The 26,860-nt window shown below is 41.1% G+C and overlaps 1 protein-coding gene across 12 annotated transcripts in view; it reads left to right on the top strand.

Annotated features, from left to right (window-relative positions):
- PDE4D (phosphodiesterase 4D) overlaps positions 1–26,860 on the top strand; it is a 1,602,952-nt gene that overhangs the window by 690,776 nt on the left and 885,316 nt on the right. The window lies entirely within an intron of this gene.

Here is a 26,860-nt window from a genome sequence, read left to right on the forward strand (position 1 = left end):
ATCCATTCACTTCCTGAAAGATATCTTGGTTGCTTCCAAGTTTGGGCAGTTATGAATAAAGCTACTGTAAACATCTATGTGTGTGTGGACCTAAGTCTTCAAGTCCTTGGGTAATCAAAGATACTCTCTTAAATTCTGACCCAATCATTTTTGCCTCCTATTTCACCTCCCTAACTCCCAATCTTGAACTGCCCTTACACCTCTCCCCACCAGCTTATGCCCCACCATTCCACCAGGATAATTTTTCTTAAATGGAAATCTGCTTGGTCACATCCTACTTTTGAAAATTCAGTAGCTTTCTAGGACCTGTTCCTGGATCCCTTCTCCACACATCACCTTGGCAAATAAGATCCTTTTCTTATTTGGCTCCTGCTCATCCCTCCAGATTCACCTTTTGGTGCCTCCCACCCATCTTTCTGCAGCCATCTTTTCACCATGCCCACACTGGGTTTCCGTCTTGGCAAACTACCTGCAGCATTTGAGTGGGCCTCCCCCTCTGCACTGCAGTCTCCTTCTGCCCAGAGACCCTTTCCCTCCCACCCCTGCCCCATCTGCTCAACCTCTGCTCTCCATTTAGGTCTCAGCTGTCAGCAGACATCTTCTCCTTGAGGATGCACTCTTTGTCCCTTTAGCATCTTGGAACTAGGACTTCTCCATGGTCCTGACATCCTGTGCATCCCCCATCATAGATTTTATCGCATTGAATCATAATCATGTATCCATTAGTGTAGTCTTTGTTTTCTAGCAGAGTAGATTTTTGTATGGCCAGGGACCCCAACATACTCACCAGGTCCTAGCACTGTGTCTGGAACACAACAGGCATTTCACAATAGTTGATAATTGAGTGAGTCTGTACAGTGAAAAAGCCACCTGCCTGAACATAAGGAAATATAAAATTAATATACTATACATAATACACAAATATATAATTATATAAAATTAAACATTAAAATAAAGTTAATCTTAACTCTAACATCTTCTATAATACCTCCATGTCAATTAAACCTGTTTTCACTTGCAAGAAAACCCAACTAAAGGTCATTTATACAAATGAAAAAGTCTCAAAGGACTTGAAAACAAAAGTCTGCTGGCCTTGGGCCAGTACAATGGGAGAGCCAGAATCTCTGTACTTCTCTTGGTTTTTCTCTAATACTCATAAAACGTCTGCAGCTCTAGACATCACATTTACTTTCAATTCAAGAAAGGGAAAGGCAGCAACAACCCCTTCTGTCTGCTTTATCAGGAAAGCAAATTTATTCTGGAACTAGCCACTATTCTTTCATTTATTTTTCATTGGCTAGAACTATGTCAATATGTCAGCTCAATTATAAGAGAAGCTAAAAAAATTAGTGTTTAGTCTTTCCAGCCTCAGTATTGGAAATGAGTAAGAGACAATAGTCTGGAAATAGATGTGGGATTAGGCAGCCAACTGTATCCACTATACCCTGGGACAAACTCTGGTACTTCTTTTACCCTTTGATTCCTCTTTTCTGAGTGAAGAATTAAAACAAATGATCTTTCTTCTAGAATCAACTTCCTCTCATTCTACAATTCCTGTATATTGTCTTGTCCATGGTAGAATTGCCTTCTACATCCAAAAGTTCAGTTCAGTTCAGTTCAGTCGCTCAGTCGTGTCTGGCTCTTTGCGACCCCATGAATCGCAGCACGCCAGGCCTCCCTGTCCATCACCAACCCCCAGAGTTTACCCAAACTCATGTCCATCGAGTCGGTAATGCCATCCATCCATCTCATCCTCTGTCGTCCCCTTCTCCTCCTGCCCCCAATCCCTCCCAGCATCAGGGTCTTTTCCAATGAGTCAACCCTTCGCATGAGATGGCCAAAATACTGGAGTTTCCGCTTCAGCATCAGTCCTTCCAATGAACACCCAGGACTGATCTCCTTTAGGATGGACTGGTTGGATCTCCTTACAGTCCAAGGCACTCTCAGGAGTCTTCTCCAACACCACAGTTCAAAAGCATCAATTCTTTGGCGCTCAGCTTTCTTAACAGTCCAACTCTCACATCCATATACGACCACTGGAAAAACCATAGCCTTGACTAGACAGACCCTTGTTGACAAAGTAATGTCTCTGCTTTTGAATATGCTGTCTAGGTTGGTCATAACTTTCCTCCCAAGGAGTAAGCGTCTTTTAATTTCATGGCTCCAATCACCATCTGCAGTAAGTCCAAGTCTTTCCCTGATGCTTCACGTTTAGAGAAAGCCTGATCTAAGGAAGAAGCCCCTGTTTTTCTAAGAGCCTTCCTATAAAAATTTTCCCTGACAAAGGCTGAAAGATATACATCGGATTTCCTGCCTGTGACCTCACCAGTCCCTTTGCCATGTGGAGTCCCTCAGACTGTTTATGACCGTTACCATGGCTTCTCTGAATCTGCTCTCTCCCAGGCTAAAATTCCACTTGCTCCAATAGTTTTACAGATAATCCCCTTCTGTACTCTCACCACCCTGGTCAGCTGACACAAGACATACTGTCTTCATTTACTTATGATTCACTGAACAAATACTTAATGAGTTTCAGCCATGTGCCAGCACTGTTCTGAAAATTGGTGATAGAGCAGACCACAATGCAAAGCTTTTTCATGGAGCTTACGTAGGAGGAGTGGAGGGAGGTGGAAGATCAAACACACACACACACACACACACAGCTTGTTCCTTCCCCATTCATCCTTGTGTCATTGTTACCTTGGCACCAATCACTATCTGAATGGTAATGTGTGTATGCATGTGCTTTATATTTGGTCATTAGGGAAGGCATCTCCAGGACCTGATTGAGGAAAAATAATCTGCAAGGAAAAGAAAGAGCTTTTGAACAGGGGAAACTATAAGAGAATAGTCTGGGGTAGAATAAGCTAGGCCTGATGTAGAAACAAAAAAATACGCAGAGGAGGAGAGTTTGCGGGGGAGGGTGGTGAGCCTGATAGAAAGTATATAGGGATCCCATCATATAAGATGCTGAAGACCAGGGCATGAATTTAGGCCATATTTGATTGTATTTCAGTATCATCTTAAAATGTGTCTGGACAGAACTGAATACACAGCAGTGCATACAGTCTGGTGGGAGCAGTCAAATGTACGACCTCTCCCTATAGCAGGCATTGCATTTCTACTAATGTGGGCCAGGATTCCATGACTTTTCTGGAAGCCCTCTGGTCCCGGCTGTGACTTCCTGTGCTCGCTTTGATGTGCATGGCTCACATGTCTGAATATCACTTGTCCAAGAGAAGGAGTAGGTGGATGTGATGTGAGGAGTTATTAAAATGATTCATATCTCACTTCCACCATATGAAAAATAATATAGAGTCAAAAGCCACCCAGCTTGGGGAAGCCTAAATTACATATTTGAAATTCAGTCTGTCATTGAAATGAGGTAATCTAGTCCCAAAAATTCATTTCGTGAGAGTGTTCTCCCCAAAGCAAAATTGAATGATAAGAACAGAATGAAGTCTAAGCCCCAGCCCCGCAAAAACAGAAAAGATTGGAAAAAAAAAAAAAAAAACGATAACTCCAGCCAGGCAGGAATTGGAGGAGGAATAGAGTTGTTGGTACTTAAGTTGGTGTGAGCCGATTAAATGTTGGGTTTCCACCTTCTGGGGATCCTGTTTGCCTTTGACCCAGCAGCCTTGGGTTTCTCTCTGGACTGTGGACCTCAGGCCTCAGAGCTGACCACTCTGGTGATGACATGCTCCACCCTCCCGCAGAGCTGTGAGCAGAGACTCTCTCCAAGGCAGCCTATGAGCCCCTTCCCTCCTCTGGCCCTACGTCTGCCCTGCACGCTGCATCTGCCATTCACTAACTCAGACAGCAGGGATGCTAAGGACTCTCCTCTCCCATATGGCACCGAGTTTCGTTTCATCCTTTTCCTCTTCCCTATCAGTAGGTATTCTGGAAGCCAGTTTTATGATGACACTCACAGCTAGCATTAAACCCAGATAAAAATAAAACAGGATGTCAATAAAGAACTAATGATGTGTGTCTGTGTAAATGTACAATAATAATAATAATAAAAGAAGAGATATCTGTTTGCAAAGGTACCATTTTAAAGTCATGGGGCTTTCGGTGATGCTGCTTTATAAATGGACTGACATATGTGAATGTTTGCCTTCGTCTCTCAGCCATGAAAATCTCCCTGTGGACAGTGGGCTCAGAGGTGAAAGGTGCTCTGTGGAAACTAAACAGTTCACCAGCACACCTTTGCTAAGTGCTAACCTAACTATTTTCAGGACAGAAATATTGGGAGGTGGCTGAAAGCAATTTAGGGAGCATGGAAAGGAATTGTTAAACAGGCTGGTAATCTGGCCTTTCCTAAAGTCTGGGTTCAAAAGCCAAAGGCAAAGAGCAAAATCTTACGGTATAGCACAGGGAACTATATTCAGTATCCTGTGATAAACCATTATGGAAAAGAATATAAGTAGATACGTGGATAGATAATTGAATCACGTTGCCGTACAGTACAAATTCACACAATATTGTAAATCAACTACAATAAATTTTTTAAATATTTTAATTGAAAATAAGTGCAACAAGAAAGAGAAACCAATACCAGCCTTGTCAGAGGGAAGTAGATGCCTAGCATGAAGGTAGGAAAATGCCTGGAAGGAGTTAGGTGAGAATGGCATTTCCAGTAAAGACCTTGGTTCAGTGTGTACAGAGTGGTGGAAAGACCCCTGTGCTGGAGGGCAGGAACCCCTCATGGCTCCACTCCTGACCAGCTGAATGATATTTCCTGCCCTCTTTGAGTCTTCTCTCTTCTGTGTTAAGTAAGGGGCTAGACCTGGTCAGGTGTAATTCACACTGTATGTGTCATAATTTATGGACTCAGCAGTGAGGAGTGGGGAGTGGTAAAGGGCAGGGTGAGCAGATGGGGCTCTGGACTCTCTGCCACTCTCCCCACCCACCCACCCCCAGTTTTCAACAAGAACAACTCACTTTTATCTCATTATACACTAAACCCTTTGTAAGATCCTAGTTTTAAAAATACAACTTTCAATACTTAAAAAAAATGAAAGCGTGTAGACATCTAGATATTGAGTAAGATTCCTTCCAACCAAAATACGATGATTCTAACACTCTAATTAAAGTATGTAAATGATATGCAACTATCTATGGATGTTAACAATTTGTCAGTATTACTGAGCAGCGATAGTAACACTGAAGTGAGAGAATGAATCCCCGCAAGCAGAACATCTCAATGAGCAATGCATACTGATAAGCCATGGATAATATATAGTACAAGTAGTGAGCACATTTTATTATTTTTATTCTTCAGAAGATTGGGGAATATTCATTTGCAAGGAGCTATGGGGCTTGCCTGTGGTGCTAGTGGTAAAGTACCCACCTGGCAATGCAGAAAATGTAAGAGACGTAGGTTCGACCCTGGGTTGGGAAGATTCCCTGAAGGCATAAATGGCAACTCACTCCAGTATTCTTGCCTGGGGAATCCCATGGAAGAGGAGCCTGGTGGGCTACAGTCCATAGCATCACAAAGAGTCAGACACAATTGAAAGGAGTTAACACAAGGAGCTATGGGGTTCTATCTGTTCTTGGAACAACTACATAGAGCTTTTAGGATCTTCTGGTATGTCGTTTAATGCAAAAAGTATATATATTTTTAACTTTTCAAAGATGGTTCGGTTTTTTTCAGATGGTCTAGAAAAATCTCATAATTGATGTTAAACACTCAATTATTCAGATTGGATGACATCACTAACTCAATGGACGGGTTTGAGTAGACTCCGGCAGTTGGTGATGGACAAGGAGGCCTGGCATGCTGTGGTTCATGGGGTCGCAAAGAGTCGGACACAACTGAGCAACTGAACTGAATTGACTGATTTAGGTATTGGTTTAAAGCACATAGTATATACTAGGGATCCTACCAACTGTAGAAGGAGACTCATTCATCATTTAGCAAATGTTTTCTGATGCCCTAGCATGAAACAGGCATCTTCTCAGCACTTTGAATTCATCATGAAACAAACAACAAAAAAAATAGCATTGAGTTTCACATCTCAGCCCAAGTGGAGCACACATTTCAGACTCTAGATTGATGGCTTAGACATGTGGGATATATCTCTTTCATGCAAGGAGCTTAGAGTCCAGTTGGAAAAGTAAAATGTCAAGACATGCAACATTAACAGACTGAAAGGTGGCATAGACCCCAAGTGCTACAGTAGTTTCAGAGATGGCTGAGAGTTGGACGTGGATAGACCTTGAAGTAGAAAGTAGAATTAGATAGACACCGCCAGGCTTAGTGCCTGGTATATAGTAGTTGCTCAAGTATTGTTGAGTAAATGAAAAACCACTACTGACTGGCTAGACAATTCCCACACTGAGATAGAAGGAAAGTAATTCAGCTTTTTTTTTTTTAATTGGAGTATAATTTCTTTACAATGTTGTGTTAGTTTCTGCTGTACCGTGAAATAACTCAGGTTCGTGTATACATATATCCCCTCCTTCGTGGACCTCCCTCCCATCCCACCCATCTAGGTCATCACAGAGTACCAAGCAGCCTAGGTGAGGGAAGCCTTGAATTCCAGGTAAAGATTTTGGAGTCAGGTATGGGGATGAGAGTTGAACATAACACACGGAAGCAAAAATTTGAGTCTTTCCCCAGAAGGCCTGTTGCAGACATGATTCCTAGAAGCAGGGAGACCTGTCAGGAGCTTTTCTTCCAGGGCACCTGTGAGGACATGATGGCCTTGGCTTGGTGGAGTCAGATGGCTGAATAAGGGGCAGACATGAGAATCAATCATCTGTGGACATAGGGTATACAGAGAGGGGGAGGGAATGGAGAAACAAGGCGGGAGGCTCAAGTTTTTGGTGTCAAGAAGCTACTTTCTGTTTGAAAGGCAATGGTGCTCACAGGTTCTGGGTCTTGACTATGTGGTATTAGTCTTGGGGCTACCGCTGGTGGTGTATGACCTTCAGCAAACTACTTAACGTCTCAGTGCCTCAGTGTCCCCATCTGTAAGATGGGAATGATGACTTAGCATCTATTTTAAAACACAGGAGATTGTGAGAAGTAAATGAGGTGCTGGGAGGGTGCGCAACAGAGGGGAAGAGAGGCAAAGACGGACTGAGCAGGGCGGGGAGCTCTGTGCCACTCCCCACCCTCCCTGAGAGCACGTGTGAGGCCACAGAGTCTCAACCGCCATCCTGAAGTTGGGGTCGGGGTTCCTCTGGAGACTCCTGACTTCACCTGGAAAGCGTGGAGGGCAGGGATCTGCTATTCCCCACATCTCACTGGGGTGGTGCCCTCTACACAGGAGATGCTGCAAAGGATGGGCAGAACTGGGATTCAAGTATGTATCTAGTGATGAGTGCCACTAACAGCTGTGGGAACATGGAGACAGTGTCAGGGGGACTCTCCCAAGTTAGGAGAGTGTGCAATTTAAGTCGGGATTGAAGCTCTGGTGTTCTGGATTCTGACATCCTGCTGGGTTTCCAGTAGCTGCTACTTTCTGTTCTGTGACAGATAGGTGTGCAAAATATTGAGATGGCCGCTGGATGTGGGAGAAGGGTGGGAGGAGTGAGCAGGGGTCCCTTTGGAGGAGAGAACTGCAATCCTGGAGTGTGGGGTCCAGGAGCACCTTCTCTGCACATCCCTGTCCACTCTGACCTCCTTCCAAGGGCAGGCCGAGGAGGTATTACCATTCTTCAGTGATCTCCACCACAGGGAGAGAACGAAACTTCTGCTGGGTTCTCCTGGAACACAGTTAGTGCCTCCCTCCACGGTCCAGGAAATCTGCCACTGCTTCTGGGCTCTGCTCCAGCCTCATTTTGTATGTCTTGTGCAAGAAATATGTGTGCATTCCTGCCTCTACTTTTCATCCTTGCTGCTTTTTATCTAAAATATGTATAGTAGCCTGCCACCCCCTCCCCCTCTATTCCTAACCATCTCTCCTTTTGTGATGACAGAAACTCCTGAGTGCCAATTCAGCACTTACACACTAATATATCTTAAAGTGGCCATCAAGGTTCTTTGGTGAAGAGCATTTCACTTGGTTCTCACTGCAACCCTTCTAATTACTGAGGGTTATTGTTCCATGCACATGGTACATATTAAGAAAGTAAGCCCTGCTGCGTCACTTCAGTCGTGTCCGACTCTGTGTGACCCCAGAGACGGCAGCCCACCAGGCTCCCCCGTCCCTGGGATTCTCCAGGCAAGAACACTGGAATTAGCCATTGCCTGCTGAGACCCTTCTGGAGAAGACTCTCGAGAGTCCCTTGGACTGCAAGGAGATCAAATCAGTCAATCCTAAAGGACATCAGTCAATCCTAAAGGAAATGAGTGCTGAATATTCATTGGAAGGACTGATGCTGAAGCTCCAGTACTTTGACCACCTGATGTGAAGAACTGACTCATTGGAAAAGACCCTGATGCTGGGAAAGAGTGAAGGCAGGGGGAGAAGAGGATGACAGAGGATGAGATGGTTGGATGGTATCACCAACTTTATGGACAGGAGTCTGAGCAAGCTCTGGAAATTGGTGATAAACAGGGAAGCCTGGCATGCTGCAGTCCATGGGGTCTCAAAGAGTCAGACACCACTGAGCAACTGAGCTGAACTGAACTAAGGTGATGGAGATTGTTTTCTTTTATGCTTTCTTTTTCTAGATATCTTTCTAGAATAACCGATAGTTAATAGCGGAATAGATTTCAAACCCAGGATTGTCTACTGTGAACAGGTGCTCCTAACCACACAGCTCATAAACAGACCCCAGCAGACAATCACTGTTGACCTTTATATAAGCAATAAGCATCCTGATTCTACACCTCTGGCCTGAGAAAGGTGGTCACCAGCTCCATCCCCATGGCTTGGCTTTACTGCAGAGTATTCTTGCTGCCAGGACTGTGACTGTGTGGGGGATACAGCCCCTCAGCAGAGGGTAATGTGGAAGGACAGCCCAGAACAGAGCAGGGTGAAGGATTTATTTTAGTAACGTTTAGGCTCCCCCTGTGTCTGCTGCCTTAAAGTGCCTGATGAACTGTGTACATTTGAAGGCAAGTGGATTGAGTAGCATTTTGTGTTAAGGAACATATTGTTTGTCTCCTTTGCAATGAAAAAGCATCTCTTTTAATTTGCAGGATTACAAGTCACTGTGGGACACGTGAAAATTCCTAACCAGATGACTTATAATATTGGTTATGGAATAGCTAAATAACTCATTTCTACAAGTCTTGAGTATTATCAAAAGTTATACAGAGACCTAACAGTATTATCAAACCCTATGCAGAATGTCAGTTTGTAGTTTCTGAAATTTTAGTTAAAAATGAACCTCTTTGGTTGTTTAAAAAAAATAAAAGAATGCTTCAGTGCAGCACCAGATGGAACATTTTGTGGTAAACAGGTTAGCCATTGCCTTCTGAGCTAATAGACCTTTGTGGAGAACTGGCCAGCCCAGAAGGAGAGCTACAGGCCAGGCACACTGCTTCTCTCTATCTACACAATGTCCTCTGATCCTATTGCCAGTTGGAACTGAGATGGACATAAAGTAAAAATCGGTAAAGTCCTACCCAGGTGACATGCTCAAGATTCAGAATGGCTCTGATTAATGAATCAAGGCCCATTTCAGATCCATGACTGGAAAAAACAGAGGCATTATCCTGCTTGGGAAAGCGGAACAAAGATTGCAGTTGAAATGTTACTCATGTATTTGCTAAAGCTTTCAACAGAGGGTCATTCATTGTGATTCCAGCATTTGAATTCAGAAAAGCCAATTATCTTAACAAATGACTAGAGGAAACAATAGTGCAAATGTATTTTAGAGGAACTTTCCTCTCCCCAAATCCTTCTTATTTGACATATAATTTTATTTTTATGAGTTGAACTGAGGAGAAGGTATGGTGACGTCATTCCTCTCTGCAAGGTTAGTTTTACCGAGGTTTTTTCCCCCAGACTCTGGCATTCAGCTGGTCATTTGGTCGACAGAAAACTGAAAGAGCCAACTGAGACAGTAATTTCCCCTTTACCACATGTAAATGGAATCTGAATTTAAATGCTATTACATGAGTGCCATTATGTCTTGACCTAATATTTTTCTTGTCATTAAAAACGTTTTATTTTTACATCTGATTTATTATATGCCATAGGGTGTTGCAGTTTTTTAAAAAAATATATTAATAGTGGTATTGAGAAACTTGCTGGAAGAAAAATAACATACAAGTCTTGATTATCATCCTGTGACATCCTGAGAGGATTTTTCCATATTATTTTGTCTCAGTTTGGGAGTGTGCAAATTTTTTTTTATTTTATAGGAATAAAATTATAGGAAGGGATGTGACTTGAAATTAATCTGAGAGTTGTTTTCAGCTGGTTTGAACTTGCTGAAACTACAACTTGAGTTGCAGCAATCTTGAGTTTCCTAAAATTGGTGAATTTTACCTGGAAACCCTTGAAGCCTACATTCCAATGAATTAATTATCTTTGGGTGGGAGGGGGCAGGAGGTACCTGAGTGTGTGTGTGTGTGTGTGTGTGTGTGTGTGTGTGTGTGTGTTCGTTCGTGTTTATATCCTTAGCTACTAGCTAAAATTTTTTTCTCCTTTGTAATATACTGTAAAAGAAGGGTATTCATATTCTTCCAGGAAGCAACACTAATCCAAGCAAAAGAGTTCATAGTCAAAGAATGCCAGTGGGTTTGCTATTCAAAATTCTCTCCTGTGACGTCGACACTATTCCCTGCTAAGTCTGCAGCACACCCAGGGAAAAGGAGTCAAGAAGAAGGCAAATACTGGTCTCCACCTGGAAGAGCCCTTGGCCCAAAGCATTCTGCCCACAGGCAGGACTACAGATGTTCTACTTTTCTCCAGGAACAAAAATGTTTTGTCACACTGTGGCCTCAGACTGAACAAACCGCATTCTTAACGGAAGGACTAATCCAACAACTCACTCTGGCCAGATGTAGTACTTTGTGAGAACAGACAGAGGATTCCTGTGACAGGGATTGGGCCTCCTAAATTCATCACCTTCAGTTATTGTGTTCCTTCTCTTCATAAACATAGCGCTAGCCAGGCTCCTGCACCATGTGCTCCTCATGGAGTCTTCTTCCCCATTTACTCTTAGGCATGCTAGGCAAGACTGTGTCTGCGTTTGCTGGTTTCCACACATCAAGAGTATGCAGAATTTTTCTGATGATTGAAGTTGTAAATAACATGCCCCATAGAGTCTCAATGGTTCAAAAAAATTATTATTGTTTACTAGTTAAATATTACTACAATTTTATTGTTTATTTATTAATCCAACTTATTCCCTGAGTATGCATGCATAAATGCACCTTGTATGTGCAATGACAACATACAAGTTGGAAAGAAGTTGCCAAAAGTAGCTTTAAAAAAGCTACTCAGTCAGTAAGGACTGAGCCATAGGCCCTGTGATATCTAGTGCTCACATACATTTTTCCTTTAATCATTGTAAGGCCAGCTAGGTATCATTCTCATGCACCATAGGGTTGTTTGTCCACTGAGTAAATGTGTATGACTGAAGGGGAGAGTGGGGCGCAAATCCAGTGCACTCCTCTTGCTAATCCAAGTATTTAAGGGGATGCATCTACCCAGAGGGAAGCCTTTTCTAATATGCACAAAGTTCCCAACTAAATTTATATTGTCCCTGAAATGATTAGCCTCATTTTATAGTTGAGGAAATTAAAGATGTTTCTTAAGAACATGTATCCAGGAAACAGCAAAGCAAGGACTCAACTAAACCAATATGGCTCCAAAGACCCCACTCCATCCCCCAAACCACTGCCACTTCTTTCTTTCTTTCTTTGATTCATTTACTGAAATAAGGCTCGTTGTGCCATTTAAAATGCAAGGACCATCTGGTTGTAAATTAGTATTTTTAGATCCTTTTCTGAAAGTGAGTTTTAATGAGGAGGTAGAAAGGGACAATCAGAAGATGGTTTTGAAGTGGTAGATGGTAAAAGGCTCAAAAAATCTGCCTCCCCTCCAAGCTCTACCTCCCTTAGGGTATCAGAGAGGAGAACCCCAGCACTTCTGCTGAAATTTCCAAGTGAACTGTTTACCCAATAGAGTGTTCATTGATTACAAGCTATTAGTAACTATTAACCTATGAAACTGTGTCTACAGTTCACAAATATATTTGATTTTCACAAGGCTTCCTGAAGGACAGTGCTCAGTCAACACTTTCTTTACCTAAAGGATGTGATCAAAGAGCACGAAGCATGACAAATGAATATGGGGCCTTCGAATGTGGAGCTGACAAAGGATCCTGTTTCACAGGTTGACACGCTGATCTTCCCCCAAGTCCACATAGCCTCTGAGTTCCACTTACAATTTTGCACGATTGGGTGTCTAATTAAAACATAATCATTCCATTTCGAATCGTTCCCTGTATAATGGTCTCATTTTTCAACTTTCACTAACGTGGTTATGCTGGTGCAGTTAGTATCATCAATATATGTATGTAAAAATGTCAATACGCACCAGCAGATAATATCTTTTAATAATATGTAACAAGCATTGATCCTAGTGACCTTAAGTTTCTTGCTTCATTTTTAAAAGAATCCAGACAAAGTGATAGGAAAGAAGTGGATTTATTTAGAGAGAAACATACTCCACAGAGTGTGGGCCATCTCTGAAGGCAAGAGAGCCTCAAAATATGACGTGGTTAGTTTTTATGTGCTGAGTAATTTCATAGGTGAAAGAGTAGGTGGATTTTTCCAATTATTTTAGGAAAAGGCCAGGGATTTCCAGGAATTGGGCCACCACCAACTTTTTAACCTTGTATGGTTGGCCTCAGAACTCTTTATGGCACTGGTGGGTGTATCATTTAGATGTGAATGTATTACAATGTGTGTATAATGAGGCTTAAGCTCTATTGGAAGTCGAATCTTCTGTCGTCTGGGACCTATCTGGTTCCAGTCAGTGTGTGCTGTGTTCTCAGACCATGTCATTCTTTTAAAGGTTGTGCCCTGCTCCCTTCCCTCCTATTTCAGAATAAGTTGCCATCCCATAGAACCTTTCACTTTTGATGGATAAGATGGAAAGTGGAGGTGAAGGAACATTGCATTAGCTACTGAAAACAAGAAAGCAAGTAAGGACAATAGGCATTCAGGAAGGTTGTCTTTTTTTTTTTTTTTTTTTGGTATTTATGGTGTAGGTTTGCTGTACTCTTGATTCTTTCTGTGGTGGGTGGATTTGTTTATATGGAGAAAAGTGTATTTGTTTATACAGATAAGGAGGTTGAATATGTATTTGCTTATTTCAGAGAAATGCAGCTTGTTATTATGAGCATTTAATTCTATAGGACAGTATCCAGATCACTTTGATGTAAAACTTTGTGGTGAAAATACTATTGATTCCCTCACCCAACCACTTATAAACACTGGCTGGTTTCCTGTCAGTTAAGATCTTGATATAAAGTTATTTCAGACCTGCTCCCTTAGAGCTCTGTTTTCTGTCTCTCTTGACTGTAATTATTATAATTATTAATTTGGCATATCAATTGGCATATAAAAGGGAAAATCATATTGCCTGTATTTATCATGTGTTATATTCAATATCTATATGTAAGGCCTGGGCATAGGAATTTTTGAAACCTTTCAAGTCATTTTCCAAAAGATTACTTCAAACCTTCTCTTCTGCAGCCCTGCCAATCACACCCCCGCCCTGACACACACACACACACACACACACACACACAAACACTTCACCACCACCATCACCAAGATTTCAGAACAGTAGAATCTGAACTAACCATAAACCGCAAATTCCTGGACACAATGCCTAAAGTGAAAACACTGCCGCTGTTCCACAATTCCAGAGGAAATTTCTCTTTATTTTAAAATCAGTAAACTCCTCTCTGTGTCCCCTATGGATTCTCAGAAAGTTCTCCCTGAGCTTTCTTATTTGGAAGTGAAACTTATTTGAAACTTGCCTTCATTCAACCTACCTGTCTCCCTCTACAACTCTATGGTGCTTGCCGCTTCCTCTTTCAAAACTCAAGCACTTCAGAGTGGAACATGGAATGGGGTAGGGGAGGGTCCTCTTTTTCCTCCTTTGTTATTTCCATTTTATTCTCCCCTCTCCTCCTTGGAGTTTGATGCTAAGCTGACTGCCCTTTCTCACTCTATGTGCTCCTGTTCACTGTTTAGGCTTTTAATATTTCAGGTCTATTTTTGTAATACCTAATTTTAAGAATTATTGTTAGCTTATTAGCAATCCCATTAATTACATATGTGTGCAATTATATATAATATATATATATATAATCTTCGACACATATAGTGAAACATATTCTATAGAAGCAGTGGGATTCATGACTTTGAAAGGAGTGAGCATTGCTGGTTTAGGCAGTCTGAAGCTGCTGGCATCTTTGGATGCTTTTGATTTTTACATCCTGATGTCATAAAATAGCTTTTTGTCAAAAGAGCGTTTTAATCATGACTCATTTTCCAATTTCTTTCCTCCCTGATCCCAGCATCTTTCCCTGAGGCACACACTGTGCCTGGGTTTCCATGTGGAATCCAGGGCAGTGATGTCAGGCAGTTGGAAGTCCGGCAGAATCAAGCAGAGGGAATTTTCGCCAAGACACCAGAACATCTTGTTAGGTCTGTGAGAGTTCAGGAGTTTCTTTTTGAGCGAGAGCCACAGATGACCAGAGCTGACCTCAGGCTTCTTCCTGGAACTTCTTAATGTTGTTTAATCTTTGGATCCTACACTTTTCCCTGCCAGATAAACGGTCTTCTCTAGCAGGGAAATCTCTGGGATACGTTGGCTACCAACACTTAGAGCTGCCCCAGTGTTTACTTCAGTTGAAAGCCAGGTTCATAAGTCTTTCTCTACAAATTGTTGCTATTGGTGTCTTTTTGTTTTATCCATGTTCCTATTTTTCATCAATGTCTGGGTTGACTCATATCCTTTTCTGCACTTAGTTGCAGAGTCAGAAGGCATCAAAATCGATGTCCTTCTTTTCATCTGATCTACTTTGCAGATTTTGCACTGTGACAACTCTCCTAGGATCACTGTTCCCTTGAGACTAACCGCTAGGCAACCTGTGCTTTCTTCTTGCTCTGCTTCTTAAGATTGCATTTTCATTTTAAGACAACATATAGTTCAGAGAATGCAGAATCTTGAGAAGACAACAGGTAGAATAGATTCAAGAGCTTTAGTTTCAAAGCTGAGTTCAAATTCAGGCCCTGACTCCAGGATGGGACCAAGGTTGATCTGTGTTCCCTCTCAAGGCCTCAGTTTCCCCTACTTAAAGGGAAGATTGTAATATTTGTCATTCTATTGTTATTCTGGCGTGCTGCGATTCATGGGGTCGCAAAGAGTCGGACACGACTGAGCGACTGATCTGATCTGATCTGATTGTTATTCTGATCAATGCCTTGATTCATGAGACAAGGCATGTAAAACCCTAGGCACAGCACCAGGTGTGTTGAAACATTTAACATGCACAGCTAACACAAATAACTCGTGCTGTGTAATCATTATTACAAATGTCTAATTCTTTCAGAAATGATAGAAATGGACTTATTTATGAAACCGGAACAGACTCACTGACTTAGAGAATGAATTTATGGTTGCCAGTGGGGATGAAGGCAGAGACAGATAGTTAGGAAATTTGGGACTGACATGTACACTCTGCTATATTTTAAATGGATAACCAACAAGGCCCTGCTGTACAGCACAGGGAACTTTGTCAATGTTATGTGGCAGCCTGGATAGGAGGGGAATTTGAGGGAGAATGGATACATATATATGTATGGCTGTGTCCCTAAGCCATAGTCCTGAAAAGGCTGAGTCCCTTTTCAGTCCACCTGAAACTACCACAGTTTGGGTAATCAGCTACACTCCAAAATACAATTTTGTTGTTCAGTCGCTCAGTCGTGTCTGACTCTTGCAACCCCATGAACTGCAGCACACCAGGCTTTCCTGTCCTTCACCATGTCCTGGAGTTTGCTCAAACTCATGTACATTGAGTCTGTGATGTCATCCAACTATCTCATCCTTTATCATCCTCTTTTCCTCCTGCCTTCAGTCTTTCCCAGCATCAGGATCTAGTCCAGTGAGTTGGCATTTCACATCAGGTGGCCCAAATTTTGAAGCTTCAGCTTCAGCATCTGTCCTTCCAGTGGATATTCAGGGTTGATTTCCCTTAGCATTGACTCATTTGATCTCCTTGCAGTCCAAGGGACTCTCAAGAGTCCTCCCCAACACCACAGTTTGAAGACATCAGTTCTTCAGCACTCAGCCTTTTTTATTGTCCATCTTTCACATCCATACATGACTACTGGATTAACCGTAACTATGGCTATACAGATCTTTGTAGGCAAAGTAATGTCTCTGCTTTTTAATATGCTGTCTAGATTTGTCATTGCTTTTCTTCCAAGGAGCAAGTATCTTTTAATTTCATGCCTGCAGTCACAATCCACAGTGATTTTGGAGCCCAAAGAAATTAAAGTCTGTCACTGTTTCCATAGTCTCCACATCTATTTGCTGTGAAGTGATGGGACCAGATGACATGATCTCCATTTTTCAAATGATGAGTTTTAAGCCAGTTTTTTCACTCTCCTCTTTCACCTTCATCAAGAGGCTCTTTAGTTCCTCTTCACTTTCTGCCGTAAGGGTGATGTCATCTGCATATCTGAGGTTATTGATATTTCTCCCAGCAATCTTGATTCCAGCTTGTAGTTCATCCAGCCCAGCATTTCTCAGGATCTCTGCATATAAGTTAAATAAGCAGGGTGACAATATATAGTTCAGTCACTCAGTCGTGTCTGAATCTTTGCTACACCATGGACTGCAGCACACCACACTAGGCTTCCCTGTCCATCACCAACAACCAGAGCTTGCTCAGACTCATGTCCATTGAGTTGGTGATGCCATCCAACCATCTCATCATCTTTATTCCCCTTCTGCTCCTGCCTTCAATCTTTCCCAGCATCAGGGTCTTTTCCAGTGAGTCAGTTCTTCTCATTAGGTGGCTAAAGTATTGGAGTTTCAGCTTCAGCATCAGTCCTTCCAATGAATATTCAAGACAGAGTTCCTTTAGGATTGACTGGTTTGATCTCCTTGCAGTCCAAGGGACTCTCAAGAGTCTTCTCCAACACCACAGTTCAAAAGCATCAATTCTTCGGCACTCAGCTTTCTCTATTGTCGAACTCTCAAATCCATACATGACTACTGGAAAAACCATAGCTTTGACTAGATGTACCTTTGGCAAAGTCTCTGCTTTTTAATGTGCTGTCTAGGTTGGTCATAGCTTTTCTTCCAATGAGCAAGTGTCTTTTAATTGCATGGCTACAGTCACCATCTGCAGTGATTTTGGAGCCCCCAAAAATAAAGTCTGTCACTGTTTCCATTGTTTCCCCATCTATTTGCCACGAAATGATGGCATGGTCTTAGTTTTTTGAATGTTGAGTTTTAAGCCAGCTTTTTCACCCTCCTCTTTCACTTTCATCAAGAGGTTTTTTAGTTCTTCACTTTCTGCCACAAGGGTGGTGTCATCTGAGTATCTGAGGTTATTGATATTTCTTCTGGCAATCTTGATTCCATCTTGTGCTTCATCCAGCCCAGCATTTCACATGATGTACTCTGCATATAAGTTAAGTAAGCAGGGTGACAATATACAGCCTTGATGTACTCCTTTCCCAATTCAGAACCAGTCTGTTGTTTCATGTCTGGTTCTAAATGTTGTTTCTTGACCTGCATACAGATTTATGAGGAAGCAGGTAAGGTGGTCTGGTATTCCCAGCTCTTGAAGAATTTTCCAGTTTGTTGTGATCCACACAGTCAAAGGCTTTGGCATAGTCAATAAAGCAGAAGTAGATATTTGTCTAGAACTCTCTTGCATTTTCAGTGATCCAATGCATGTTGGCAGTTTGATCTCTGGTTTCTGCCTTTTCTAAATCCAGCTTGAACATTTGGAAGTTCATAGTTCACGTACTGTTGAAGCCTGGCTTGGAGAATTTTGTGCATTACTTTACTAGCAATTGTGCAATTGTGCGGTAGTTTGAACATTATTTGGCATTGCTTTTCTTTGGGATTGGAATGAAAACCGACTTTTTCCAGTCATGTGGCCCTGCTGAGTTTTCCAAATTTTCTGGCATATTGAGTACAAGACTTTAACAGCATTATCTTTTAGGATTTGAAATAGCTCAGCTGAAATCCCATCACCTCAGTTTTTAAAAATAATCAATTCTTTTAGATAATCTTGCCCTTGGCTACCAAGTCTGGAAGGCACTGATACTGTTCATCTCATTTTCCTAGTTTTATGATCACTGGAGCAACCAGTCTGGCGTCACTTTGACCATTCTATCCGCACATACTACCTTTTAAATGCTATTGATGCTATGAGTATTTCTTCCCTCAAACCTAAAAAGTGCTGTTTTTCTGTTCTAGTGGTTCTCTTGTCAGAAAACAATAATTTCTAAATAAAATGCCACTACCAAACCAATCTCTTAAGGAAATAGATTGTTTTTGTTTCTGACCTTTTCTTAATCCATTTCAAATGTTAATTCTTTTTCCTTCTTTAGGCAAGTTGTAAAACTTTCTATTTTTTAATATGCTGAGGCGTCTAGTCAAACCATTGCTGTCCCAAAAGACAAGTCCTTTTAACACTTTTATAGCTTCTTGCCATGTGCCCTAGCAAATGGTGTTACAAAGATGGTGTCTTAACCATTAAAATAACATACGAAAAAAATGCTTTTATTTTGAAGGGTTACTGTTAATAAGAGATTTTAAACATTCCTAGTTAGGGGAAAAAAAAGCTGTTTAGCTGTGATCTGAACCCATCAGAATAAGCAATTCTCATGATTCTCTGTTTTGTAATTCTTTATTTATATATAAAATGTAAATATGCTCTTTACCTTCTTGGTAATATGTTTGATGTTTTTCCATTTTCTGTATACACTTTATTTCTTCGTCAGTGTGGAATGTTCTAATTTGTTAATCCTCAAAGGGCAGCAGATGGCTACTACTAAAATGTACAGAGGATGTTTGGGAAATGCTTTCTCAAGATGATGAGTTTAGTGCTAATGTTGCTGAGCACACTGATATCTAATGGAAATAATAGTCCTTAATATTCCCCCAAATATCTCATACTGTTACTAACCAGGGTTCTTGGCCTTCTTAATCAATTGGAATTGATGAAAGGCCAGACAAGAAATTCAGGCAAGGCTTCTTGGGTCCCCTGAGGCAGTGGTGGTAGTTTAGTCGCTAAGTTGTGTCCATCCCTTGCGACCATGGACTGTGGCCTGCCAGGCTCCTCTGTCCATGGGATTCTCCAGGCAAGAATAGTGGAGTGGGTTGCCATTTCTTTCTCCAGAAGATCTTCCTGATCCAGGGATTGAACCTGGGTCTCCTGCACTGTAGGCAGATTCTTTACAGACTTAGCTACGAGGGAAGCCCCCTGATACAACAGGAGGGAGCAAGAACAGCTAGCTCACTTGCTCCCTGAAGGGGTGGCAAACGAGTTCCTTATGTGTGGTGAGGATGAGAGTCTGACCAGGGGTTGGGCTGGAGGGGTAGCTTAGGTGGTGTGCCCACCCACAGCTTAGGTGCTGTACCCTGCTTTTGCTCCCAGCTCTTCAGAAGTGGCATTTGGATTTTTGGTCTTTTTGCATCTTCTTGCCCATAATTTGCCCCAACTCTGCATGCACATGGTTGTTTGTAGGCCCTTAAAGTTAGTTTTTGTTGCTCTGGGAGAAATTTGTCCAGGTGCAAGCACTGCAGAGAAGGGTTCCAAGTTCCAGGTCCTAGCCTGTCTCTGTACTAGATGTGTGTGTGTGTGTGTGTGTGTGTGTACCTTAAGTTAAGGTCATTACTTTATTGGATGGTGATGGAAAGGTCAGTTTGAAATAAGTAGATTAATTTTCCATGCTTGGTTCCTGGACTTTTTAGAAACTATTCATTTTCAAAATCTAGGTTCACTTTTCAATCTTGCATTTTCTGAGTTTTATACTTTTTTGTTTTAGGTTTACAAATAACACAGAAGTTACAGAAAGCTTAAAAGATAAGTCCTGTGACATCCTTAATAGATACTGCTTTAAGTGAGGGGCAGGTGGCTAACAAAGGATGTGCTGGAACACCAGCAGGGGAGCCTCCCTCTCCTCTGGCCCTTTTCAGTCCAATTACAGGTGAAAAGATGCTATCTTTCAGTCTGTCATTTGAATTCAAATATAGAAAAGATCTGCCAGTTCTCTTTTATGTACTTCTTGCCAATATGAACAAGCCCTTACTAGATCTAGTATTGATGTTTCAGTTGAAACTGACTGTACTTATAAACAGAGTACTTGTCTGAAAACTAAATAAGGATGAGCACTTGGTAACAGTGTGAAACTGAGCATTTCAGATATACGTCCTTTTACTTCAGGATTTTCAAAAGGATCAAACACAAGGAGTTTTCTAAATTAAAAACAAAACCCTCCGTTCCAGGGTGTTTCAAAGAGAAAGGATAAATTCTAATTGCATATGTATCCACATGCGACCTGCATGTGATCCCAGGCTTACAGGTGGCCTCTTTTACCTCTTACTTTAAATTAACAAGGAAAATGCAAATAATAAGTAAAAAAAAAAAAAAAACCCTACTTAAATAGAATAGTCAAAAATTGAGCAGTTAAGGGATAATTGTGTGATTAGGTTATTATGGAGAATTTGTGAAGGGCTTTAGTATGTCAACATAAGCATTGACAAAATGTTTGTGTCTATCACTGATCGTTTCATTTTGCGATGAAATATACATCAAAATAAGACCGTTAGTTTTTGTGGATAACCACAAAGTCAGAATCACTTGCAAAGAGAGTTACTTTTCTTTCTTTGTGGGGTCCTTGAGAAACTGGAAGATGGTGCTGATGGAACATGGGGAAAACAGCTAGGATGTAACAGAGGCAGCCAGCCCTGCCTCCCCTCCACCAGCCCCCCACCCTCACCCCTACCCCTGCACGGCTGGCTTCAATGATAATTTGTTGTGGAGAGAATGAGGAAGAAATCCACATAATTGTGTTAATGGGAAATAATTTACGTAATTGGGCATATACATAAATGAATTTTACTGACTTATTCTTTTAATATAGAGAAATCTAACAATAGTTAACTATTCAATAAAGAACATGATTTTTTTTAACAAACCAAAAATTATTTATTCTAATGTGTGCTGTTCTTCTGAATAATATATTTCTGTGACTGTATCCTGCAGCCCCTGTTAAAATTGCTCGATGTATGTGTATGTGAATAACATGTTGTGTGTGTGTGTTTGGGTGACTAATGCTTAATCCCTACCTACGATCGCTTTAGACTCAGTCCATGAACAACCCAAGAAAGTCTCTCTAGATAGTCTTTACATCTGATGTGCCAAGTTTATCTTTACATCAAGGGTGACAAATGTGTATCAAATACATATGATTTCTACTACTCCCACACTATAAATTTATTTATTCCAATATTTTTGGCCTCTGATCTGAGACTTAGCTTAGCAATCTTTCCAAAGGAAGTGTTCCAGATAGCCACTACAAATGAATCAGATCTGGCACTTGAAATGGAGCCTTTTTGCCAACAGTTTGTAGACTAACTTGCTTTTTACCCTATGTGTGATAGATACTCTGGGCTGTGTCTGCTTGGTTCATGGGATCTGACCTTCAAATAGTTCTGTTCCTTAGAATATTTATTAGTGTTGTATACAGGATATAGGATGGGGTTCTGGAGAAGGAAATGGCAAGCATTCTTGCCCGGAAAATTCCATGGATGGAGGAGCCTGTTAGGCTACAGTCCATAGGGTCACAAAGAGTCAGACATGACTGAGCGACTTCACTTTCTTTTCTTTCACTAAGTCAACATTATTTGGCTCTTGGACATAAGATCAAACATACGGACACCGAGGGGAAAAGGGGAGGTGGGATGAACTGGGAGACTAGGATTGGCATGTATATACTATTGATACTGTGTATAAAACAGATAACTAATGAGAACCTCCTGTATAGCACAGGGAACTCTACCCAATGCTCTGTGGTGACCTGAATGGGAAGGCAAATCAAAGAAGAGGTGATATATGAATACATATAGTGGATTCACTTTGCTAGACAGCAGAAACTAGCACAACATTGTAAAGCAAGTATACTCCAATAAAAATTAATTTAAAAAAAGAATTCTTGCTGAGGGTTGGCAATACCAGCTAATCGAAAGCTCCACCAGCTTATTGACCAGGCTTAGGAGTTTTGAATCAGCAACAATGAAAGAATCAAGCATATAAGAAAAATAACATAGCAGACACTGAAGACAAATCTTAAAGAGGATCCTCAGACTTTTTCTGAGGCATGGATACTTCATCAAAATTACACTGAAACATATAGAAAGTGTTTAAAAATATTTTCTTTTACATCCCATGTTTCTTCTTGGTTATTTTTAAATCTGATTACTTCCTGGATCCTTAGCTCTTTATAAAAATGAAAAAAAATGAAGTATTTTCTGTAACATATATCTGGAAGTTTTAATTTTATATTGGCAGAGTTTCATGCCATTATTTTTCAAGTTCCTTTTTGCTGTTTCCAAACCCGCCCCCCTTTTTTTCTCTATTTCTCTTTTCTTTTTGATTTTGAAAATGTTTTAGATCTTTAAAAAGCCACTCTTTTTTATTAGACCCCACATTATTTCCTTTGTTCCACTTTTAAATTTCTTCCATTTGTTTTTTTCACTTTACTATCAAGCAAACACTCACATTTTCCATTAAGTACATAGCTTCCCCTGATCTCTATAAACATTATGTGAAAGTATTAAGTTAACAGATACATTAAGACATCAATTAACTGTCCTAATACAACTGGAAATGGCAGAGATAATTCCAAGAGCCTAATTTTTTTATTTTAATGTCTTTTTCATATGTACATTTTAATGTGAGCTTTTATGATATTATTTTTCAGCCCTACTGTTTCAAAGGAAACAATGGAGGCATTTTTGTGAAGATCAAATTCAGGTTGAGTTATTTGGACGTTCGGCTGCCCCAGCTTTTTCTGCAGTGTCTCTAATGGTGCATCTATCAGAATGAGACCAAGCCCTGTCCTGCCTCCCCTTTTGTCCCTGGTCTTTTTCTAAATCATCTTTTCCTGTTGAGCATTTTTGTTTGTTTGTTTTTGATTTAACATTCTCTGGCTGAGCAGTAAAGTTGAGTGAGGGTCATACAAAATTGTGAAATATATAGACAGACAACCGGATGGCTTAATTTATCAGCAATATGATGCTTAGCTGGACTTGAAAGTAAAACTAAGATGACTGAATTTGAATTTTAGTTTTATGTGATCAGATAAAGTGAATGTGGTTCAGTTGGGTCCAACTCTTTGTGACCCCATGGACTATATATAGTCCATGGAATTCTCCAGGCCAGAATGCTGGAATGGCTAACCTTCCCGTTCTTCAGGGGATCTTTCCAACCCAGGAACTGAACTGGGGTCTCCTACATTGAAGGCAGATTCTTTACCAACTGAGCTATCAGGGAAGCCCAAAAAGTGGCTGCATCATCCAGTATGTAGGACCCCAGTTCCCCAACCAGGGATTGAACCCCAACCCCTGCATTGGAAGTGCAGAGTCTTAACCACTGGACCAGCAGGGAGGTCCCCGATCAGATACAGACATGCTTTAATGATACTATGATGCTTAACCCTTTTGGGCTACTGAAATAGAATACTTCCTAGGAGATCCTGAACTCATTTTTGCGAAATCAATTTTAAGAAAACCTGAGTGGTTGAATGCATCAGGAAATTTTGGCTCATAAACTATTTTTATTTGTTGTCTCATGCCTTGTCCTTTTTACACGATAACTGTTTAGTTTTAAGTCAGGTTAATATGCAATTAGTGTTAACTACTATTGCTTGCTGCTGCTGCTGCTAAGTCGCTTCAGTCGTGTCCGACTCTGTGCAACCCCATAGACGGAAGCCCACCAGGCTCCCCTGTCCCTGGGATTCTCCAGGCAAGAACACTGGAGTGGGTTGCCATTTCCTTCTCCAGTGCATGAAAGTGAAAAGTGAAAGGGAAGTCACTCAGTCGTGTCCGACTCTTAGCGACCCCATGGACTATAGCCTACCAGGCTCCTCCATCCATGGGATTTTCCAGGCAAGAGTACTGGAGTGGGGTGCCATTGCCTTCTCCAACCCAGCCTTATCTTTTTACCAAGTGTACCTTAAAGCTATTTTGGCAGAAATGAAGTATTTTGTTAGAAGGCTAAAAATCATTTCGGCCACAGAGGCTCTCAAAATCTTTCATTTGACCATAAGCTCAAAGTTCAAATCAGGTAATTTACCTTAAACCTGGAAGGAAAACTAACTATATGCCCCAGAATTCACAATGAATAACTTTCTGGGTGTCTTTGTTTGATTGTTCTGACTCATTTTCATTAATCTGCTTTGCTATCCAGTTCCAGAAGCTATTTATGTTAAATTGTAATCGTTCTAAATGTCATGTCAGGAAGAGCTCTTAAATGTTCTATCAGTCAGATTATTCAAATAATTTATCCTATTTGGCACTAATTTGATAATAGGTCTTCCTTGTAAGGATATTTTCCCTTTTCTGTTAAAAAAAATATATATAGCCTATTCTCTTTTCCATTTTTTTCAGCTTCTACTCCCTTGCTTGAAATTGGCTTCCATGGAAAATGTTACACAAACCTTAAGATACTGGTCTTTATGATCCCTGTAACATTTGGCTTTTGTGTGAAATTATAAGAATTGAAATAGGCTGTTTGGCACATGGTGCTTTTCCAAAATGTTCTCAATTTTCCAATACTGACTATGTTTCTGACTTCAGATATCAGTAAGAACTTGAATTCGATTAATTTTGCATGGATATTTTTCATGTGTACAACTTAGAGGTCTTCAGAGGAAAGAAGCAATATAAATTTCATAGTCAACACAGAATTTTTGCATTGCCCCCAACTGTAAACTTTGGAGAAGTCTTAAACTTAGAAAAATATACATATAATGTAAAAGTTGAGGGTTAAAGATTGATCAGACATTCATTTTTAGTTCATTTATTCTTTGAAATCATTATTCCTTATGTTTTGGCACTTGGCTAACAGCTAGAAACACATCGATGAACAAAGGCCTGTACTTTGTGAACTGAGTCATCTCCTGGAGACACATGCTTACAGAATGTTCACAGGCCCATGTTCTTTGTTCTCTTTCTTTCAAATTTGTATCAGAATAACATAAATTTCCCCCACCTCTGAGTCACTCCTATCCAGGGGGAGAAGATTGACTTGTCAGACTGGTTAAGGAGCAATTCATTGGTTCAGAGACTTCTCTCGGTTTATACTGTGCTTGTAAGTTAGAAGCCATGGGTCATGAGAGCACTCTCGATTGCTTTGTTCTCATTTCTCACGCTCATCACCACCCCTCCTAATGGACCAAACCCTCAGCACAGGTGGCCTTGTCTTTGTCCTCACTCTCCGAGCTCTCAGATGGCTGAGAGGGAAGCATCAATTTATTATACAAGAAATGAGCCCTTATTCTCTGCAAGCTTCCTCCTCCAGCTGTTTTGTCTCAGGACTGAAACTCGGGAAGGAGTATTAGAAAGCCCAATTCTGCCCTGAAACAGGAGTTGCTATAGATTGACATGGTCAAACTCACAAGACACAATAGACTTCAACCTAATACTATGTTTGCTTAGCATCATAGAAGGATGCCAGACGAGATACATCAGATAAAGCAGCTTCATGTCATTAGGGGGGCTAGCACCCACCCAGCACACTGCTTCTTTTACTCTCGTGGAGTATGGACAGCTGCCATGACAATAGTTAGTTACTTGGGGTGACTTTAACACAGAGAAGCAGCTCTGTCCTCTGTTTCCATCTAACCTTGCAGAACTGTTCTAATTCCAGAATCCTGGGTTTCCACGCCACCCCATAGCTCTCCTGCCCAGGTAAACAGGGGGACACAGCCTTCCACATCTACCTTCACTCTGTCTTTTCTGACAAAGAGTGCCATGAGAAGGCAGATGATTCTCCCAGACAGTCCTGAATCACCCCAGGCCTGATCTTAACCCTGTACTCAAGATGTCCAGTCTACATTTACAACAATAAACAAGGTACTTTGATCCTTATCTGATGCTCATATATTTACCATTTTCTAACAAATGCATTACTGTGGCAGTCTCTGAGGAGCTAATTAAACTCCTTTCCCTCTGAGTTCAGGACAGTTGAGACACATCAGTTGCAACCATTGACATGCAGGGACCAGTGTATGTCAGACTTTTTCCATCTTGTCAATCAGGTAAATTAATTGTCTTCCTGTGGAGAGATCTAAAGTGTGACTCTAATACTGTTACCAACCCAGAAGTGGAATTAAGATTCTCCTCACAGAAACTGAGATGAAGAAATAGGTCAACTCTGTTTTAAGAGTAGGTTTATTGCTATGATAGAGGGCCATCCAAAGTGTAGAGGAGTCTGAAATGAAGTTGTGTCCAAAGATGCCTCGAGGAGACCCACTTCCCGTAGCAGTGAGAATTTGAGGTGGGATGTTGAGAAGTGAGTAGAATTTTCTAGTGAGATGAACAGAGAGAGGGCCTTTTATATAAGGATTTAGTAGGTGCCAAGTGGGGAACTGAACAGTATCATGGAGATCATGGAGAATGCAAAAAACTGGGGACCTTTCCCCAAAATCCATAATTATGAAATCAATACATTTTCTCATTCAACATAAATGATTTGTTTACTTCAATTATATGAAGGCCTTGAAATTATATATAAAGATAGGTGTTCAACTGTGGTACATATACACAATGGAATATTCAGTCAGTTCAGTCGTGTCCGACTCTTTGCAACCCCATGAATCGCAGCACGCCAGGCCTCCCTGTCCATCACCTACTCCCAGAGCTCACTCAGACTCACATCCTTCGAGTCAGTG

This window comes from Bos indicus, chromosome 20 (genome assembly GCF_029378745.1).
Source record: "Bos indicus isolate NIAB-ARS_2022 breed Sahiwal x Tharparkar chromosome 20, NIAB-ARS_B.indTharparkar_mat_pri_1.0, whole genome shotgun sequence".
Classification (NCBI taxonomy): domain Eukaryota; kingdom Metazoa; phylum Chordata; class Mammalia; order Artiodactyla; family Bovidae; genus Bos; species Bos indicus.